At 48.5% G+C, this 17,963-nt stretch overlaps 1 pseudogene; it reads left to right on the top strand.

The window, feature by feature from the left end:
- On the top strand, positions 2,510-15,884 carry LOC102170042 (annotated as a pseudogene).

The following is a 17,963-nucleotide window of genomic DNA, read 5'->3' as shown; positions in this document are numbered from 1 at the left end:
AAAGACCCATCACAACCAAAACTAACTAAATAGATGAAATTACACGTTTATAAAGATGACAGACATGATGTCCTGTTGCCGTTCTGACTTCCTTACTAATTCTGTCTTGCTGTGTCAGGATTCAGGTTCCCGTGTTTCCCCATAGAAGACAAGGACCCGAGGGTGTGGCCCCCCTCATCTCCTGCGGTGCCTGGCCTGGCCTGAAAGCAGAAACTGTCTGTGAACCAGTGAACAAAGCTCTACTTCACATTTCCTGACACATTTGACTTGACTCCGTGGCTTATAGTGCAGACACTCCCCAACAGGATTTCCTGCTGAGAGCAGAAGTAGGAGTTAGGAGCTAGTCCTTAGAGAGGTGGGCTTTGTCATAGGTCAGGGAGAAACTGTGGACCAAGGCTTGTGTGGCGAGTTCAGTGTGACATGTAAGGAAGGGATCAGGGCTGGGCCATGTGGAGGACAGCCCTGAATCCCTGTGCTCAGCAAGGGTTGGATGCCTCTGCTCTCTTCCTTTTTATCTCCCAACCTAGGAACTGCATTGGGAAGCAGTTTGCCATGAATGAGTTGAAGATGGCCATGCCCCTGATCTTGTTTCACTTTGAGCTTTCACCAGATCCCGCCAGGAGCCCTGTGCCCCTTCCAGTCATTGTGCTGAGATCCAAAAATGGGATCCACTTACAGCTCAGGAAGCTCCTCTGACAAGGACAAGGATAAGCTCTGAGGGCCCCTGCCTGCCATCCTGTCTTGCTGTTACTCACTCCTGTCCTTGCCTCTTTGCCCACTTCCTGCTTCGATCTGCTCACCTGCTAGCCTGCCTTATCTCCTGCCTCCTGCCCAGCAGACTTCCCTCCTCCACTCTGTCTAATATCTCCCTTTGTTCCTCCCCTTCTGCTTGCCTGTCTTTCCCTATATTCACTTATTTTTGCTGCTAAAATAATTAACCACAGCATTAGAAACTAAGAGGCCTTCCCAGGTGATGCTAGTGGTAAAGAATCTGCCTGTAACACGGGAGACATGAGTTCAATCCCTGGTAGGAAAGATCCCCTGAAGGAGAGGAGGGCAACCCACTCCAGTATTCTAGCCTAGAGAATCCCATGGATAGAGGAGCCTGGCAGGTTACAATCCATAGGGTCCCAAAGAGTCGAACATGACTGAAGTAGCTTAGCATGCACATGCATGTAGGGACTTAGAACAGCAGCTATTCTCTGACAGCTATGGAGTCAGAAATCTGAAATGGGTTTCCCTGGACACAACCAAAATGTTGGTGGGCCCCACTCCGAGGATCTAGGACAGCATCCCTGCTCTTTGCCTTTTCTGCATCTAGAGCTGCAATCCTTGCTTTCCTTGGCTCTGGGCCCTCCTTCCTATATGAATCCAGCAGCATCTTCAAACATCCCTCTGCTTCTGTCTTCACATCAACTTCTCTTAAAGTTTCTTCCAATAAAATTTCTCTAAACATTAATTATACAACCCCAAAACTTTTTTATTTTAAACTAAGACTGCCATATTTCAGTAGTGGCCATCTTTCATTGTATTTCAAATTTATATTCTCTCATTTCTTAAGATGGAAAATAGAGGCATTCACATAGACAAGTCACTGAAAATTTAAAAAATACACGATCATCCTTAACCTCAGTATGCATTAACCTACTGTAGGGTTAAAAAAAGGAGGGAGTCTGTGAAATTTTCAGTTGCATTGGATAAATGAAAATGTGGTCAAGTGGGGTACTTCAAGGTTATTTGATACTACAGAATTAAACACTGGTTCTGTGCAATATCACACTGCTAAATAAGGTAACCCAGGGATAAGTTATCCAAGGAAACTTTATTATTTATCTGCATGGTTTTATTTTATTTTATTTTATTACTCTTTATATTTTCTATTGAAAAAAAAGTATTAGTCACTCAGTCGAGTACAGTTCTTTGCCATGCTGTGGCCTGGAATATGCCAGGCTCCTCTGTCCATGGAATTTTCCAGGCAGGAATACTGATGCTGCTGCTGTTAAGTGGGTTGCTATTCCCTTCTTTAGGGGATCTTCCTGACCCAGGGATCGAACCTGGGTCTCCTGAATTTGCAGGCAGACTCTTTACCCTTTGAGCACAAGCCCAATTTTGTATTGGCGTACAGTCAATTAACAATGTGTGTTAGTTTCAGGTGAAGAGCTAAGGGACTCAGCCATTAGGAATCTTTAAAAAACATTTACTTTTCTGTTTCATTTAAAACTGTCTAAAGGTTTAAAAAATGTAAGCATGTGATAGGTTGCAGGATTCTGGAACAAGGCAAATTCCTAGTTCAAATTATAAACACTATCTTCTTTATAATACTTACATCTTGTAACAAAAGAGAGATTGGTTTAAGAAAACAAATACAAAAACAGCAACAAACCTGGAAGCCCAGTCTGAGCTCTGCCTTCACCTTCACCCTCCCCCAGGTGGGCGGGGACATCCTCCCAGATCAGGCTGGGTGCTCAGGGGAGGTCAGGCACAGTCAGGGACAGTCAGTGATCCAGAAGCCACTGCACCATGAGTGTCTCTGCACTGAGCCCCTCCAGAGCCCTGGGCGGGGTCCCCGGGTTCCTGCAGGTGGTCTCCCTGCTCAGCCTGGTTCTGCTTCTGCTCAAGGCGGCACAGCTCTACCTGCGCAGACAGTGGCTGCTCAAAGCCCTTCATCACTTCCCGTCTCCTCCTTCCCACTGGTTCTATGGACACAAGCGGGAGGTAGGATGGAGCTGGATGGGGGAGTGGGAGGGTCGGGAGGGCCGGAGATCTAGAGCATGGTCACACTCAGCAAGCTCATACCTGGCCCTGTGGTTGCCTGAGAGCACAGATGTGCAGTCTGATGGATCAGCCCTGTGGGTTCACTGTGTGTGAGGACAACAAACAGGAGTCTAAGAAGGTGTCAAGTCACAGGAAAAGAGGCTTACCTGCGGGGTTGGGTTACGTCAGGTGTGGAGACAAACCGGCTTGGTTCATTCAGACTAAGGGATTTTCTAGTCCCATAAGGTCAGTGACAGAAACCCACACCAGAGGCCACACACAGGAGTGAAGTTCCCAGGATGGGGCCAGGTGAGGAGAACTGCCTGCTTGGTGTCCTCTCTCTGAACTATGAGCTCTTGGAGCTGAACCTGTAATCCTCCCACCCTCAGCCCCCAAAACAGAGCCTGCACAGAGCGGTGTCAGTCCATTGTGTGGAGGGACAGGCAGGAGGGAAAGGAGCAGCTTGCAGGTTGGGAGGGGCAGCACCTGCCCACCCAGCACCGGCACCAAAGCCTGAGGGTGGGGGAGCTCAGAGCAAAGTCTGGGCCCACATGGAAATGGGTCACCAAGGGTCTGTGGCTTAAAGAAGTTTTAGGAGATAATCACAGGTTGCAAAGAGCTGAGGTCTCTCTTTCTCAGCACGATTAGAACAGAGTGGAGCCAAAGACGAGAACTAGAAGCAGCCCAAGCCCCATGCAGGCTGGCCCAGTACCTCTCTCCCCGCTCCTTCCTAATCTCCTGCACCCCAGGTCACTCAAGGTCCTCCCCCACTGCCTGTGCACACCAGCCTCTGGGACTTGGCTCCCATGTGTCCTCTCCCCGGAATGATCTCATCCCTCCTATGACTGTCTCACAAGCCCCAGGCCCAAGTCATTTTCATCCTGGGTTTCCCAGGAGAGGAGAGGATTTTCTTTTTCCCTTGGATGTCCTTCTCACAAGTCAGTGGTAACTGGATTCAACTCTTTCTCTCTGCAAGATTGTAGCTATGAACTTCTTCTGGGAAACCTTGCCTCTGGCTCATGTTTCTATCCTGAAAGCATCTTGATAAATTATGAATTAAAGAATGACCAAGTGCAGGACAAAGAGCTTTCTAACATCCAGGTCTTTGCTAGGCTCCCTTCCCCAAAGCTTCCATGGACTTTGTCTTCCCTCCATCACACATTCATGACGCCCTCCTGTTATGGCCAGTTGATCTCTCAGTCACCTCTACGCCCCTGCAGGGTCCAAACAGCATCCTAGAGCAGCATCCTAGTTCAGTGCCTTAAATCCATGTCTGGCACAGAGTAAATGCTCAGTAAACACAAGCTCAGTGAAGGAATGAAACCCAGAGTAGACAAGTTGCCTCAGAGCTGGTGAGTCTTGATGGTAGAAGGATGCAGGCAGAGATCAGATATCAAAGTACAGAGGGTTGATCTGAGTCACACAGAAGTCACTGAAATAAAGATTTGACTACTTGGAACATTTGTTTAATCAACTGTTGATGAGAAATCCAGAGGTGACAAAACAAACTGAGTCTCCAGAGTTGAGGAGAGACAGTTGCTTTTTGCAGTTGTGGCAAAGATGCCACGCCACCAGGTGGAGGGAAGAATGTGTGTAAAGACCTGGAAGAGGAGCAGGTGGAGCCAGTGCAGGGAGCGCTGGCAGCAGCATCCTGGGGGCAGAGCGATGGGTCCTGTGGAATCGCCAGCCTGTTAGGACAAGCATAGAGAGAAGGTAAAGTCAGAAAGGAAAGGCCTTTGTGGTCCACACTCAGGAGTTTGCAAAGATTCCACTATAAGATGGGAAGTGTACAAAAGTTCCTAACAATTAGTCAATGAAAATGAGATTAAAACTCCACATATCAAAATCTTATTGCAGTATTATTTACATATGTGTACACTCAGAATTTGTCCTACAACAGTGCACACACACAATATGGAAAATAATAATATATACACACAATGTAGTATTTAATTTTTCTGCCTAGCCATATACATTCCAAAGACTTTTTCATACTAAGAAACATTAACGTGTATGCTGGGATGATATTAAACATACATAATGATCATCATGGCAAAATGAAATTAATATATAAATTCAATTCCTAAAATGCCTATTTACTCTCTAAATAAACCAAGTTATATGACAAAACTGCTTACCAAATGATACAAATTGTCATAAATTGCTCAAGCAGTTATGTCACTATGTACAAGTTATTTCCAAAAATTTCATAAACCAAGGAGTTATCCTTGACATAAGTTTCTGTAGGCCCATAACTCTACCCAACATAGGACAAATCCAATCTTAGGATGGGTGGTGGACAGCCTGCAAGTTTGGATGAGATTCCAGGTCAGAAGAAATAGTTCGAAACTTAGTTCTGCTGATGGATCCAGAGTGATCACCTGGTACCCTTCAGACCTTAACCCCCACACCAGCTCCAGTACTAAAAGAAAGACATTACTGACTTGTGTTTCCCTTGGTGACAGTTCCAACAGGAGAGTGAGCTGCCACTCCTACTGAAAAGGGTAGAGAAATACCCCAGGGCCTGTGTTCACTGGCTGTGGGGCACAAGGGCCTTCGTGTTGGTCTACGATCCTGACTACATGAAGATGGTCCTAGGGAGATCAGGTGAGAGGGAAACCCTCAGCAGGAGACAATCTTCCATTTGAGTACATGCCCCTAGGTGTGAAATTCCACAGGACACTGGCATATCAGACAGCAAGGCCTAAGCTCCTCCAAACACCCTCCAGAACCACAAGCCAGACTAAAACATGCTTAAACACCTGGGTCTGGTTTCTCTTTTGCATCTTCCTTTTTTTCATTTTACAACCGAACTGAGTTGATCTCAGATCTGGAAGACAATTCTTTATCCACTTGATGTAAGTTTCTGTAGGCAGTTTACAGTGCTGGCCCATAACTCTACCCAACATAGGACAGAATCTGATCTTAGGATGATGGTGGACAGCCTGCAGGTCCACCTGCAGAGATTCCAGGTCAGAAGAAATAGTTCTAAACTCTTAGTTCTTCAGGTGGATCCAGAGTGATCCTGGTAGGGCACTGATCTAGGTTGGGCACCTCTTCACTACTGCCTGTCCTGGGTCATGAGATGGCCAGACCACCACAGATTGTTGAAGAAATACAGCTTCTGTCTTATTCTCTGGCACTGAACAGAGTTTATGTTTCAGGGCAATTCATCACCTTATTACTGTGGGTGTTCTGCTCTGGAACACTGAGTCTGATTTCCTGGGACCACAGTGACTGTCAGGACAGAGAGAGAGTTAGAGATGGGTGGCAAGGGTGTGGTGGCTTCAGACAGACCACCATCTGGCAAGCACCAGGAAGGGAAGGGACCACATCATCTAAACATCAGTTGCTCTGGAGGCTGTACACTGTGTTTCACCCCATCCGTGTTCCCTCCTTACTTTCCAGACCCAAAGGCTCATATTGCCTACAGATACCTGAAGCCCTGGATTGGTAAGTACATTTAAATACAACTGCTGACCACACACCATTTAGGTTAACCAAGAGCAGACTCTGTGTAAATGAAAAACAACAGGTGCCAGGCACCCTCATCTCTCAATCAAACCTCATTTCTCTTCTTCTAATAAAACCATCAGTCTATGTAATGGTGCTATAGCCCTCCTGAAGTTCAGCCTCTTCTTCATCACTACTCAGTCATTTCTAATGTTCCCAGCCTGACTTTTCAATGAGTCCTTCAATTACCTGCCCCCCATTTCTAGACCTCTGTCTCACTGCCGTCATAATCACATGCTATAGACAGACATATTGGAAATTCACATCCCTAATATGTTCTGGCCTCACTGACCCTTGCCCATGATGAGACTTCTCCTGACACCCTTGGTTCCTCCCAAGATGGCCCTAGTCTCCCTGATGCCCATACACACCCATCTGCGGTCCAGGGACAGGTTTGCTGCTGTTGGAGGGGCAGACATGGTTCCAGCACCGGCAGATGCTGACCCCAGCCTTCCCCTATGACATCTTGAAGCCCTGTGTGGGACTCATGGCCGACTCTGTCCAAGTGATGCTGGTAAGTCCATCGCTTGTCACCATATCATTAGAATCCAGCACAGCTGACAAAGTCCACTATCAGACACTTATGTCCCTCAGGCATCCATTGAATAGAGCCCCACGGAATGATGCATTCTCGACTTAGTGTGAGACAGCATTCATTAAAGCTAGGTGGGACAGAGGAACATCTAGGCACCAACCTGGATCCATAATTTTCTCCTCACCAAGAGAAATCAGGGCCATGGTGTATTCAGGGTCCACTCTTCTATCTCCATGTTTGAACACAGGGGAGTAGATCAAGGAGGTCAGTGCAAATTGGCCCTGGCTGGCCTGGGCAATGGCAGCTTCGGTGGCAGAGTGGACATCCCAAGATGTCACGGAGGTGGGCTCTAGCCTGGGTTCCATGGATTCTGCACATCACTGAGCCACTCATGGGAGGAAATGAGCCCAGGTCTACACTCACAGAACTGGGCCTTCACAAACATCACCTCTGATCTGGCAGAAGTACCACCAGGTATTAGGCAACATTAAATGAATGAAAGGGATTGAGTAGATCATGCCCCTTATAGGAGCCCTATTAGAGCCACTTTAGCTTGCCTTGAAATATTTGCTTGCTCATGCTGGACATCACCTGTCCAGTTCTGATCTCAGGACACAAAAGATTCTCCCTTTTCCCCTGAGAAACTATGCTTTCTGCTCTGCCCCATTTGAGGTATTATTAAACATTACTCTTAAAATTCAGAATTAACTAAGCTATTAAAAGAGAATATAACTGTTGTATAGTAAAGGTTCAAAGAAATAGGCATCACATTATTTATGTGTCTTACAGCACTAAATTGCTAAAACATATCTGCTTAGAAAATGAGGAAATCTCATCTGAAGATGTAGAGATGGAGAGAAAGCCTGGCCTTGGCAGCACAGGTCTTCTAGGGGAGCAGAGCAGGGCCAGTGCCTCCTCCCTCCACAGGACAAGTGGGAGGAGCTTGTCATCCAGGACTCACACCTGGAGATCTTTGGACATGTCTCCTCGATGACCCTGGACACCATCATGATGTGTGCCTTCAGCCACCAGGGAAGTGTTCAGACAGACAGGTCAATGACAGCTCTTCCAGGTCAGGGTCCTGTTCTCACCAGCAGGGAAGGAACTGAGAGGGATTAGGGGCAGATAGGATGTTTCTCAGCACAAAACATTCTGCAGAGAGACATGTACCATAGTCAGATTCCACCTAGACCGTCCTTGACTCAGTCACAGGTCCCTTATTCCTACACAAGGAGAAGCCTGTACCCTCAGCACACCTGTAAAGGACTCCAGGAGGAGGGGCTCCAGGACAATGAGGCAGAAATGACAATGCCTCCGTGCTGCCTGTCCCCTCTGACTGAAGAATCATCCACCCAGAGCCCGACTCCCTCTCCAAGTTAGAAAGTGAAAGCTGCCCCGTTGTGTCTGACTCTTTGCGACTTCAAGGACTATACAGTCCATGGAATTCTCCAGGCCAGAATACTGGAGTGGGTAGTCTTTCCCTTCTCCAGAGGATCTTCTCAAACCATGGTTGAACCTAGGCCTCCTGCATTGCAGGCAGATTCTTTACCAGCTGAACCACAAAGGAAGTCCAGAAATACTGGAATGGGTAGCCTTTCCCTTCTCCAGCAGATCTTCCCGACCCAAGAATCGAACTGAGGTCTCCTGAATTGCAGGCAGATTCTTTACCATCTGAGCTATCAAGGAAGCCTGACTGATCGACTTCACTTTCTTGGGCTTCCCTGGTGGCTCCAATGGTAAAGAGTCTGCCTCCAATGCAGGAAACCTGGGTTCGATCCCCGGGTCAGGAAGAACCCCTGGAGAAGAAATGGCAACCCACTCCAGTACTCTTGCCTGGAAAGTTCCATGGACAGAGGATCCTGGTAAACTACAGTCCATGGGGTCACAACTGAGTGACTTCTCCAGGTCAGAGGCTCCCTCAACTCCAATCTCTTCTGTGTCCTCTCCCTTCAGGAACTTTCAGTCCTACATCCAGGCCATCAGGGACCTCGGTCATCTGATTTTTTCCCAACTGAAGAATGCTTTCCACCAGAACGACCTCATCTACAGGCTGACCCCTGAAGGCCGCTGGGACCACCAGGCCTGCCAGCTCACCCATCAACACATAGGTTCCCTCCTCGTAGGCTGCTCCTTCATCAGGCTCATGTGAAAGTGGCTGGTCTTGACCATTCAGGCAGAGCCCAGACTCCTGCTTTCTCTTCAGGAGCTGGCTCACACCCTCCTGCTGCAGGGACTGGGAACCCAGAGGTCAGCATGTCAGGTGTTGAATAGGGAATTACAGGAGTCACCAGGTTGGTGATGACTGAGTGAGACCCCTCCCAGCAGCATTCAGTCAGAGCCTCCATGGGCTGTGTTACTTCAGGGATTGCCGCCTGGAGTAGATGTCGCTGGAGCTCTCAGTCCTGACATGCTCACCCAGTGCCACCCACCTCATCCACCTGGCACCCAGACTGGGCCTGAGGGGGCAGATGGGGCCATGGTGGGTGCTGCATATGGGTCCCCAGAGTCCTCAGCTCTGGCTGGGAACCACTGTTCTGGGACAGACGCAGTGATCAAGGAGAGGAAGGCTTGCCTGAAGAAGGAGGGAGAGCTGGAGAAGGTGAGGAGCAGGAGGCACTTGGACTTCCTGGACATCCTCCTCTTTGCCAGAGTGAGTTGTGGGCAGGAGAGGCCTGAGCCTTTGTGCAGAAGCACACAGGAAGGGCAGACCTGCAACTCTGGCCCTGCCTCCACAGATGGAGAATGGGAGCAGCTTGTCTGACAAGGACCTCCGTGCCGAAGTGGACACGTTCATGTTCAAGGATCACGACACCACAGCCAGTGGCATCTCCTCTATGCTCTAGTCTCCCACCCTGTGCATCAGCAGAGGTGCCAGGAAGAGATCCTGTGCCTCCTGGGGGATGGCGCCTCCATCACCTGGTGAATGTCCAGGAGATAGAAGAACCCTGTCCCATCTGAGCTAGAGAGAATCCCTGGTTGTCCAGTCCTGCCTGCCCTCAGGTGGGCTTCCTTTCAGGGACCATCTGGACCAGATGCCCTACACCACCATGTGCATCAAGGAGGCCATGAGACTCTATCCACCAGTACCAGTCATTGGCAGAGAGCTGAGAAAACCCATCACCTTCCCTGATGGACGCTCCTTACCTGCAGGTATGAATTTCACCTCACCACTCAGCTAAGCACTCTGTAGGACCACATGCTAGACCAGAAGTCCACCTGTGCATTCCCAGTTCCAGGAGGCTCTAGCTCTTCTCTGCCTGAAGATAATATTTACTGTGTAGTTTGAGTGAGTTTTGAAAAACACTTTTCCTTAAAAACCTACAAATAATACTACCATATATCCAACCATCCACTACTGGGAATATGACCTGAGAAAACCAGAATTCAAAAAGGACATGTACCCCAATGTCCATTGCAGCATTATTTACAACAGCCAGGACATGGAAGCAACCTAGATGTCCATTGGCAGACAAATGGGTAATGACGATGTGTTCACAATGGAATACACAATGGAATATTACTGTCATAAAACAGAATGAAACTGATTCATTTGCAGTGAGGTGGATGAACCTACAGCCTGTTACACAGAGTGAGGTAACTCAGAAAGAGAAAAACAAATACTGAAACACACACGCATACAGATATATAGAATCTACAGAAATGGTTTTGATGAACCTATTTGCAGAGAAGGAATGAAGATGCAGACATAGAGAATGGACTTGTGGACACATGTGGAAAGGAGAGGGTAGGACCGACTAAGAAAGTAGCGTTGATATATACACCACCGTTTGTAAAATATTGATATGTAGCTAGTGGAAAGCTGCTTTATAACAGAAGCCCAGCCTGTTGCTCTGAGATGAGCTAGAGGGGTGGAGTGCAAAAGTGGAGTGAGGTTCAAGATAGAGGGGATATGTATACAGTTGTTTAGTTGCTGGGTTGTGTCTGACTCTTTTCCAACCCCATAGACTGTAGCCCACAAGGCTCTACTGTCCACAGCATTTCCCAGGCAAGAATACTGGAGTGAGTTGCCATTTTCTTCCCCATATACATATATATATATATGTATATATACCTATATATATGTATGTATGTCCAGTTCAGTTCAGTTCAGTTGCTTGGTCATGTCTGACTCTTTGCATCCCCATGGACTGCAGCACACCAGGTCTCCCTGTCCATCACCACCTCCCGGAGTTTACTTAGACTCATGCCCATTGAGTCGGTGATGCCATCTAGCCATCTCATCCTCTGCCGTCCCCTTCTCTTCCTGCCTTCAAACTTTCCCAACATCAGGGTCTTTTCTAATGAGTCAGTTCTTCGAATCAGGTGGCCAAAGTATTGGAGTTTCAGCTTCAGCATCAGTCCTTCCAATGAATATTCAGGACTGATTTCCTTTAGGATGGACTGGTTGGATCTCCTTGCAGTCCAAGGGACTTTCAAGAGTCTTCTCCAACACCGCAGTTCAAAAGCATCAATTCTTCTGCACTCAGCATTCTTTATAGTCCAACTCTCACATTCATACATGACTACTGGAAAAACCATAGCTTTGACTAGATGGGCCTTTGTTGGCAAAGTAATGTCTCTGCTTTTAATATGCTGTCTGGGTTGGTCATAACTTTTCTTCCCAGGAGTAAGCGTCTTTTAATTTCATGGCTGCAATCACCATCTGCAGTGATTTTGGAGCCCCCTGAAATAAAGTCTGTCACTGTTTCCCCATCTATTTGCCATGAAGTGTGTATGTAATTGTGCATTCTTTTCATTGTTGTATGGCAGAAATCAACACAACACTGTAAATCAATTAACCTCCAATTGAAAAAAAAATGATTGACACAGAGCTTGAATGCAACAAAAGCTCAGTAAACAAATGTTGACCCTTCTGTATGGTGGTATGATGGAGCCTAAAATTCTAATTCCTTGAAACGTGAAGGCTTAAGAGAAAAGCAGACAAAGGGGGAGGCATGGTTCTTTCATATGGAGTCTAAGTAAAGGAGGGAGCTCAAGGACTGCACTGTCGTGGATCAGTTGATTTGGTCTCTCAGGTGCCCCCTAGTAGATGGCAGAGAGCAGCTGATCATGTATCTGGGAGCCCTACCGTGGCTGGAGGCCACCCATTAACTCACCTCCCAGTAGGTCTGAATCCCAGCCCTACTCCCTCCTAGCTGTGGGATCATAGACCCAACCCTTAACCCCTCTGAGGCTCAAGTGCTTCATCTGCTCATAGATATAGGAGTGCTTGCCTTGAGGGCTGTGTGAGGATTAAGTGAGTTACTACATATTCCCCAGAGTCATAATGACACTTGATAAATGTGAATTGTCACTCGACTGCTCCTAAGTGTAAACTTGCAGCTCTTTTACTTCTTAATCCTCAGCCCTGGTCACCTTCTCCTAATCAGTGCTCATGTGCTTTGTCATGCCCCACCCACCTGTCTTCAAGAGCATCACTTTATTCAGAGTGAAGGAGGGTACTGCCATGGTGGCTCCCAGGACGTTTGTCCTGGGAAGATGCACATCCCCTGCACTATGGGACCATCAGGCTCCTCTCTCTCCTCTCTGCCCCACAGGAATCATCCTCCCCTCTCCTTTTATGGGCTTCATCACAACCCAAAGGTGTGGCCAAACCCAGAGGTACAATGGTGGTGGGAGGAGGGCATGGGATGCTCTCTCCACAACAACCTGTCCTCCTGCTCCTGCTCTGAGATTCTTGTCCCCTGGTAGATTGATGCTAGAAGTTTGACCGCACATCTCCTGGCCCCAATGTTCTCTCTGCAGGTGTTTGACCCATCTTGGTTCACATCAGGTTCTACTCGACACAGCCATGCCTTCCTGCCCTTCTCAGGAGGATCCAGGCGAGGCCTCTGTACTTGGGGAAGCAGGTGTCACTGGTTGCTACCTGCTGTGTGTGACTGTCTACATTCATATGTGGAGCATGAAGTTCTGTTTTTATATGTTGATGTGCTGAGAAGGAGGCCTGGGTCTCCATGTATAAGAAAGCCTGCAGGGCCCCCCACAATGGCGTTGACCTGATATCCACAAGGACTGACCTTATTTCCATGTCAGTGGCTGATCCAAAGTATCCAGAGTTTTCCTCACTTTAGGAGTATAACTTTTTAGCACTCTAAGTTTTCATGAACGTTAAACTACATGTTTGGTTAGCACAATTTCAGTCACCTTAAAAGATGATTTTCTCTGTTCCTACATTCCTGGTTGGCACACTGCCTTTCTGTTTAATCCATCAATTCCCCCTCACAGTATCTGTCATGTTTGCATGGGTTTGGAACTTCAGCTACCTTCCATGTATAGGATCAGTTACAGTTGTCATTTGAAGAAAGTTTCACGGTCATGAGTGTGTTCTCTATTTCTGCAGTAGCTCCGATAGTTTTGACTGTGTATTAATATAACCATGACATATTTTCCTGTCACCAAAGTTCTTTATATAATAGCAGAGGTTATATACCATAGTCCCAGATTCTACAGAGTCTAATGTTAGTAAGAAAAAGCATAAAGTGGAGGACAATCAAGTCTGTCTTGGGGAGTGTATTGCTGATTCTGCTCATGGTGCCAACTATCTTGCTGTTCACACTGTACACATTGTTTCTGAACCCAGGGTAGTCAAGGCATGGGCTAAGAGGTTGAAAGAAGACTGGAGGAGCCATGGGAACTGCAGACACGTTTATTCTCTCCTGGCTGGCAAGGCTGCCACAACACTGCCTGTCTCCTAGCTGACGCAGCAGCTGGAGCAGCAGTCATAACACAACCATAAGGCAGCCAGAACATGACTTCATATAACATAACCGTGACTTCGCTCCAGTGTAGCCCCAGCGCAGCAGGAGCCAGGGTTTTCTTGGTGAAACTCATTAAGGTGTACCACACACCACCCCCCGGGGCTTTTCCAGGTGGAGTTTATATAACAAAAGTAGCCCCAGTCCAAGCGAGTACCATGTGAAGTGTGAATGCATGCTATACGTGATCTCATGTTACATAATCATTGTTTACAAACCGTGGGGCAAGAGCAAGAGGCCTCAGGGCGAGAGAGCCTGACCGTGTCATTTTGGTTAATTTGCTCTTTCCCTACAGGGGAAAACTTTTTTGTATTTGACAGATGTATTTGAAAAATCCCTTGCATGTAAAGTATAAGCACCCTTGAAATAGCTGTTAACCTGGATGATACACTCCTAAATGATTGCTGTGACAATCGTAAAGGCTATGGAAAGTTAGGCTTCCCTGGTAGGTCAGTTGGTAAAGAGTCTGCCTGCCATGCAGGAGACCTGGGTTTGATCCCTGGGTTGGGAACATCCCCTGGAGAAGGAAATGGAACCCACTCCAGTATTCTTGCCTGGAGAATCCCATGGACTGGTGGGCTACATACAGTCCATGGGATCGTAATTTCAGTGACTTTGAAACTTAGTAGAAACAAGTTTTCTGACTCTACAGCCCTAGGAAATTTTCAGTTGGTGAATCAACCTTTGCAGAACAGGTTTGAAGCAAATTGTCTTCTAAATTGGTTCTAGGATTTGGTTTATACCAGGGTCCAGTCCTTCCTTGTAGACATGGCTGCATGTCATGCAGCTGCCACTAGAGGGCAGGAGGGACTAGGCGGTTTGATTCCTAGGTCAGACTGAATATTCTCACTCTATTTGGGATGTTTTCAATTCAATTAATTTTGTTTAAATATGAAGGCATGTATTAAGTGTGTCTCCGTGTGCCAAGACCTGTGCTAGGAGAGGGGAACATAGGGATGATAACGCTGTCCTCCCCCAGGGCTCACTGTCAATAACACATCTACTCAAGACAGACATCATTCACCCATCCACTGTTTCACTCATTCAGTCCTTGAGCAGACTGTGCGGGGATCCATGATCCGGCACTGTGCTGGGTACTGGATGTGATGTGTCCTTGAGTTAACACCCATGGTGCCTGGAGGGTCCCGAGTGGGAAGAGGTGCAGCCAGCAGAGGGGGTGAGGGTGGTGGTCACTGGATTGAGCCTTGAGCATGAGGATGGCAGAGGCGAGGGGAGGGGACCTCACCGTTACTGAGTCAGGAAGAGGAGAGGGACAGACCCCAGGTGAGTGAGGAGGAATCCAGAGAGAGCTGTGATGCCGCTGAGGCACTGCGACGTGTCCTCCCTGTGATGGGGAACATAGCAGGCCTGGAGTGACTGTGGCTTTAGAGGGAGGGAAGGAGTGGAAGCTGAAAAGGCCAGATGAGGAGCCCAAGGGATGGTTAGGAGGGTCATTTCTGGATTAGAATGGGAAGGTTCCAAAGGTAAATTGACTGAGGAGCTGAAGGGAGACAAGAAGTCAGACCATTGATTGGGAGGCAAATGGTCAGCAGGTTCAGGGTCATTAACCCTTGTCCTCTCTAGGAAAGCCTCCTTGTTGCCACTCTAATTCCTTGCACAACCCTGTCTTGTCATCTCTTGGGACTGAACAGCCTGTTTTTCCACCATAGGTGGTAAGGTCCTGAGAGGGTGTCTCAGGACCCCTCCCCCTACAGTGCCCTGGGCTGACCTGAAACCAGGAATTGCCTATGGATGAGTAAATAAAGTACTAGTTCACATTTTGATCCACTTCACTTGACTCTGTGGCTTAGAGCACTGATGCCTCCTTACAGGTTTCCTGCTGAGAGCAGAAGTAGGAGGTTGGAGACAGTCCTTGGAGATGTGGGCTTTGTCTTAGGTCAGGGGGAGAGTTTGGCCCAAAGCTTTGCTGGCAAATTCATTGTGATGAGTAAGGAAGGCATCAGGGCTGGGCCATGTGGAGGACAGCCCTGAATCCCTGTGCTCAGCAGGGGTTAGAAGCCTCTGTTCTCTTCCTTTTCCCCTCCTTACCCAGGAACTGCATCGGGAAGCAGTTTGCCATGAATGAGTTGAAGGTGGCCGTGGCCCTGATCTTGCTTCACTTTGAGCTGTCACCGGATCCCTTCAAGGTCCCTGTGCCCACTCCAGTCATGGTGCAGAGATCCAAAAATGGGATCCACTTGCAACTCAGGAAGCTGTCTGATCCAGGTGGGAACAAGGACAAGCTCTGAGGGCCCTTGCCTGCCATTCTGTCTTGCTGTCACTCTCCCTGTCCTTGTCTCTTTGCCCACTTCCTGCTTTGATCTGCCCACCTGCCAGCTTGCCTCATCTCCTGCCTCCTGCCCAGCAGCAGACTTTCCACCCTTCTCCTTTCACCTTTCTCCAGGCTCCCTATCTGCTTATCTCTCCATCTCTGACTCCCTGTATCTCTCACTGTCCACCTAATCCTGATTGCCTGCTCTCTTCCAGCATGTCTGTTCTCCTCTGTGTTTTCTCCCTTCTGCCTGCCTGTCTATCCCTGTATTCACTTCTATTTTGATGCTAAAATAATTGCCTCTGCCTTAGGGACTTACAACAACACAAAGTTATCCTCTGATGGTTCTGGAGTGAGAAGTCAGAAATGGGTTTCCCTGGACACAACCAAGATGTTGGAAGGTCCCCTATCCAGAGACTTAGGTTAGGATTGCACTTTTTGCCGTTTTCACATCTGGAGCTGCAATCCTTGAATTCCTTGGCTCCTGGGCCCTCCTCCACATTCAAGTCCAGTGGCATCTTCAAATGTCCCTCTGCTTCTGTCTTCACATAACCTTCTCTTTTATCAGGACTTGTGATTTATCTGGGTAATTCAGATAAAACAGGCTTGTTGTGGGGTTTTGGGAACTAGGACGAGGACACCTAGGGAGCCATCACAGGGCCTGCTAAGTCCTGTGTGACTTCTTTGCCCTGTGGCTCAGCTCTCTCGCATGTGTGAGATGGGTCTACCCCTGTTTCACTCACACGGCATCCTCTTTCCCCATCTCTGGATAAAGTTCACAATATCATATGGAGTGTGTATGTCTTCTCTGAAAGGAATTGGATGAAACAGAAGAGAGAGAAGTGGAGGGAAGACAGTGGAGAGGAGGAGGGGAGATGACACCTGCTCTCCACCTGCTCTGTGGGGCCAGAACCCCAGCAGGGAGAGCATGTCCAGCCGCCTTGCAACCTCACACTCCAGGGTCCCTCATGCCCCACACCCTGCCTGGCATCTGAGGCCCCCGTGACAGCTGAGGCCGGAGAAAGGGCTCGTCTCCAAAGGCTCAGAGGGAAGATGCTCACACCAGCACCTGTCGGGGAAGGAGCCTCCTGCTCTTCTCTGGTAGCTTCCTCACCATGTATGTAGAGGGGCCCAGCCAGCACCCATCTTGTGCTAGCAGGGAAGACTTTACAGACTTGTCCAGGTGCAAGGGTCTCTAACCCGGAAGAGATTTAAGCAGAGCCCAGCCTGGCCATGTCACCAGCCTCCTGGCAGCCCTTCTTCACAGGCAAGGCCTCAGGCTCCTCAGAGGCCAAGAGCAGACACCTGTTGCTGGAGGACCTGAGAGGAATTAGCTGGGCACAAGCCTTGGCTGTTGGGGGGGGATGTCAGACTCGAATCCAGGACAGCTGGTGTCACCTCTCCCACAGGACAGCACCTTGGAATCCCTGGCATGTGGACTGGCCACTGTGTGTGAGGACAGGCTTCTTCAGCCCTGCCATTCCTGTAGACCATGTTGGGGCCTGTCCTCCTGACCCTGGACACTGACCAGAACCAGGCCTCTGGCACTCCACCTCTAGTCTTTCTGCATCCAGCCCTGCTATCTTATGGTTCTGCACACAAGTCCTCTTCCTCCCACCCCTGCCCTTCCTAACCCAGGGCGCTGGTGCCAGAAGAGACGTCCCTTCAGCCCTGTGCTGTGCTGTGATTGCGCCATGTGCCTCCTGAAGGGACATTTCCCCAGCCAGTGCCTGAAGCTGGGACCTTGAGACCAGTCCTCCTGCAACTGGTTCCTAGGTCAGTAGGCTAGTTCATTATGCGCCAAGAAGGGGCCAGATGGACACTCTTTGTTTGACTGGAGGTGGGGAGGAAAGTTAGTTTGGAGTATCCTGGACAGGAAACTTGGCAGGTCCCCCAGGGTCAGGGAGTCAGAAAGGCACAGACCGGTCACTCTGAGAGGATGAGATTATGGTCCTTCACTATCTTCACTATTCTTAGCACTGAACCACATTGCTGAACCAATAAAGGAAAGTCTCATTGTTCAGAGTCTTAGGGGAAGGGAAGGCAGAGATCTGAGAGGAACCCAAAAGGGGTGTAGGTTGGGCTGGGAGTTGGTTGAGTGTAGGTGGTTACC

This window comes from Capra hircus, chromosome 3 (assembly GCF_001704415.2).
Source record: "Capra hircus breed San Clemente chromosome 3, ASM170441v1, whole genome shotgun sequence".
NCBI lineage: Eukaryota > Metazoa > Chordata > Mammalia > Artiodactyla > Bovidae > Capra > Capra hircus.
This window is presented reverse-complemented; position numbering and strand designations above follow the sequence as displayed.